We start from the raw sequence: 4,428 nt of genomic DNA, 5'->3' as shown, positions 1-4,428 counted from the left end.
TGGATTTTTATATATTATATATGAACCTTTAAAAAAAAAAAAAAAAAAAACGAGTTAGACCGAGAAGTAAATCTTATGATAGCCCGCCTTAAAAGTTATGGTTTCTGGTTTCGCGACTATACATAAGATATCATAGCAAGTACCACAATAAACTGTAGGACGATGGATCTTAGCGGTCGTGTCAACGAAATTAGTCTTAAACTCTTTGTCCTTCACCATAGGAAGGGTTAGCTTCAACATCCCATCGTTAATCTCTCCGTTAAAACCACCGTTCTTGTCGAAATTCTCGGGTAATTTCACACCCGCCAGGTAGATTTCTTCATCTGTTTTGCCTTCAATGAGCAAAAAGTCTCCATCAACTTGTGCACTCACATCCTCAGGCATATGTAAACATACACATTGGCCTTCATCTCTCTCCGTATTCTCCACTCCGGGCACATTCACAGTCATCTCTTCACCTTTCACCATAGTGAATAATATTGAAGGAACTCCCGCCATAATTTCCATTTGAGACCTTAGAAATGATCGATCAAATGTAACTGAAATCGAAAAAGGGTATGTAATGTAACAAGTTTATAGTAAATATAATGATTGTAAAGATAACGTATGTAACAAGAGTACATTTTGGCATCGATGGAGATGAAAATGGCCTGGTTTGAGTGGTGTTCTCCGAGTACTGACGTGTGCAAAGAAGACGATATGTAGAGACAGCTATGGCCACCTTTGGACGGAACATGACCAGTACTGATTTTGTTAGCAGGTTTAGACGTGGAGCCATCTGAGAACAGGATAATGTAAGTAGTTTTAGAAGCCAGTAGTTTGAAGTTTCTTGGAGACAAAGGGTCATATTTTGGTACATTTTCATAAAAGAGACAAAAATCAATATCTTAATCTATAAACTTTCTATCGTATATCTATTTTTTTTTTTTTTTTTGAACGTCTATCGTATATCTATTTAGTTTTTAGTAATTTACAAATCAATTCAATACTTTCACCCGCGCGCATTGTAGCTGTAATTTGGTTGGTATTGGGTCGCTTTATTACGAGTATCAGTACATTATCGACGCTTGTCGCTTGCTATAGTTTGAAGAGATAAAAATGAATATCGGTAATGGTGCTGATATTAAATGTTGACATAAACCCAAGTGATACAACAGTGACGTTGATATTGTTTCAAACATTACATAAAAAAACTGCTAAAAATTAGCATATCAGAACGGAGAATTTGTTAAAGGAACGGAAAAGGCATACACACAATAGAAATGAAAAATGGAAACGTCTAGGTAGCTTAAAGGCTTGTACATTGGTGTTTCGATTACTTATATATTATTACACCACTCGACAGCTATAAAGATTTGTATATTTGTCTTTTGATTACCTGTACATTAGCTTAGCACGACAACTCAATCTTGAATGAAAATTTAGGTTGAAACGCAGAAAAAAATGAGAACTTCATAATAGAATTCATAATTTTACAAGCTATCATATTTTAAAAGTTATTTATATCAGAGAAAGTAAAAAAGTGTCGTAGATGTCACACGTGTCATTTTATTCTTAATTTAACAATAGAAATAAGTAACACATGACAAATTATATTACTATAAGGTTTGAGTGGTATATGAGTAGGGTCGTAATATTGGCACACTTTGAAAAATTAAATCGACATCACCAATACGAATTGCATAGGCCTATACGATGCGTATTAGGTTAAATTCAATTTCGAAGGTCAGTCAAAGGTTGACACCGTCTCCTCATGTGAACTAATACGCATCGTATAGGCCTATACGATGCGTATTAATAATAGATTGTCTATCAAACCTGACAGATAGGGTTCGCATGCAAACCTTATACGGGTCGTATAGGCCTATACGATCCGTATTAAAGTACGAGATTCTTTATGTCACTCAACAGTGACATAAAGTGATTGAAAGGAACATTGCGTCAACCCTATACGGGTCGTATAGGCCTATACGACCCGTATTGGTCTGTGAATTTGCATTCTGCTTGGCCTTTATAAAAGAGGAAGACGAAGACGATTCACATTGTCTTCGTTTTTTCTTTATATTCAATTCCACCATGTCTTGGTTCAACTTTAGTTACATTATCGACGAGTCGTCCGACACAAACACGAGCACGTTTATTCCGGAAAGCAGTGTGGTATAGCATTTTTTTAACTTGCTTGTTTTTTTTTATGAAATACTTAGCACGCCGTTTGTATTAGGAGGGGCCTGTTGTCCCTGATTCTTACGATGGAAGAGGAAATGATGATCACACGAAGGAGGTCGTGTCCGGCTTTCGTCCCCATGGAGCATTAGATGGAGATGCCTCAGGCAGGACTCCTTCTTGCCCATAGGTTTGATGTGATTGTTCACATATTAGACATGAGTGGTTGTTCGACTTTATTCACCTTCTATAATCTAGAGCGCGGACGTGTCCCCCATCAGGTCGTTACACTGGTATATGTTAACAATGGTCATTTCATCCATGTCAAACTTGAAGGAGACTATCCAATGCCGTCACCGAACTATCTCTGGGTAAGACACGCGGGCGAAGAAGCAACACTTTGGACGGAAAACTACACGGAACGCATAGCGCGTTATGAAACGATAATGAAGCCTGATATTGACAAGACAGTGCATTATATTGATTAATTTGTAATTTTAAAGAATAATTTATTTATATAATGTATTCCATTTGTTTTAATTTTGTTTAACGGAGCCAAAAAATACGTTAAAATACGCAAAAATACGTTGACATGCTCTAAAATACATCAAAATACACTAAAATACGCTAAAATACGTCACAATAGGCTAAAATACGTCAAAATAGGCTAAAATACGTCAAAATACGCTAAAATACATTAAAAAATGCTAAAATACGTCAAAATACGTTAAAATAAGTCAAATGCCGCTAAAATAAGTTAAAATACTTCAAAATACATTAAAATACGTTAAAATACGCTAAAATACGTCAAAATATGCTAAAATACGTCAAAACACGCTAATATACGCTACAATACGCTAAAATCCGTTAAAATACGCTAAAATACGTCAAAATACGCAACTAATGATATTCTAAGACGCATATACATATAACACGACATTATACAATACAATTGGATTCCAAATAAAATTGTACGTAATCATAGAATACGATAATCACACGCAACGTCACAGAAACAACGCATATTGAAGGTATACTTCATAAAATGACAAAATACGCGAAAATTCGTCAATATACGACACGTATACGCGTCGAACCGAGGAAAAACACGATAAAAACAAATTTTGTTATTATAGCCAATACAATTGTATAATCCTAAACTTTGTCGTATTACAGATCAATACGCATTTATTTGTGACATCATTTATTTGTTATACTCGTAACTTATTTAACGTGTTACATGAGTTAGTGTGCAGGGAATTAAGTTGAGGGGTTGTATTTGTATAGTGCTTAAAGTACAAGGTTGCAGCAGTTAAATGGAATGGTTATAAGGGTTGGAAGTGTAAAGTTTCAGAGACTGCGATCTTCATTGCTTATAGTTGGGGGGAAGACTGTACTTTTGGGAGAGGCTGGTATATAATTAGGGATTCAGTGTTACGCCTCATTACAGTGGCGGATCTAAGAACTTTTTTCACTGGGTTTCTTTTGGTAGATTCTCATTAATTCTCACTATTTTTTTCCAAATCATACGATGTTCTCACTAATTTTTCTCATTTTTTCTAAACCGAATAGGTTCCTGGGAACCCACAAAAGTGGCCTAGATCCGCCCCTGCCTCATTATTCACTCTCATTTTTGTTCAGTTTCTCTCATCTTTCTATATATTAAGGTTTGTTGGATTTGTTTGTTCTGTTTGTGATTTCTATTGATCTCTCGTTTGTATTAGAGAGATCTTGTACTTGTATTAGTCTTGGTGATCATCAGTGGATGATCATTTGAAGATCTATTGTGGATCTTGTATCTTTGAGATCTTACTTTTTCGGTAAGATGTAGCGCATTTGGGGGATCTTTTTTGGTTTGGGTTAAATAAGATTTCTCCATCGTTTTGTCGCTATTTCCGTTGTTATATCTGTAATTTTGTTAAAGTTTTTCAGATTGGTGTAATTCTATAAATATGTAATTTCTGGTGGTTGTGGCTGCCTCGTTTTGAGGTTGTTTGTCGTTTTTATAAAGTCTACTTTTCAAAAAAAAAAATCGTGTTGTCCGAATACGCTATTATAAGTAAAAGCTACGTTCGAGTATGTTATTATTTACGCACATAATATTTTGTAAAAGTTGTGTTATAGATATTGGAGAACATTATGAAGCAAATCAAATAAAAGAGTGATATTTCAAAAACTTAGATGTAACGATTTGTTTAAATACCGGTATTTCTAGTGAACTTGAGACCTCATTTGCACAAGGCACAATAGAAAGGGTTACTAAAA

Source organism: Helianthus annuus, chromosome 13, assembly GCF_002127325.2.
Source record: "Helianthus annuus cultivar XRQ/B chromosome 13, HanXRQr2.0-SUNRISE, whole genome shotgun sequence".
Classification (NCBI taxonomy): Eukaryota; Viridiplantae; Streptophyta; class Magnoliopsida; order Asterales; family Asteraceae; genus Helianthus; species Helianthus annuus.
This window is presented reverse-complemented; position numbering follows the sequence as displayed.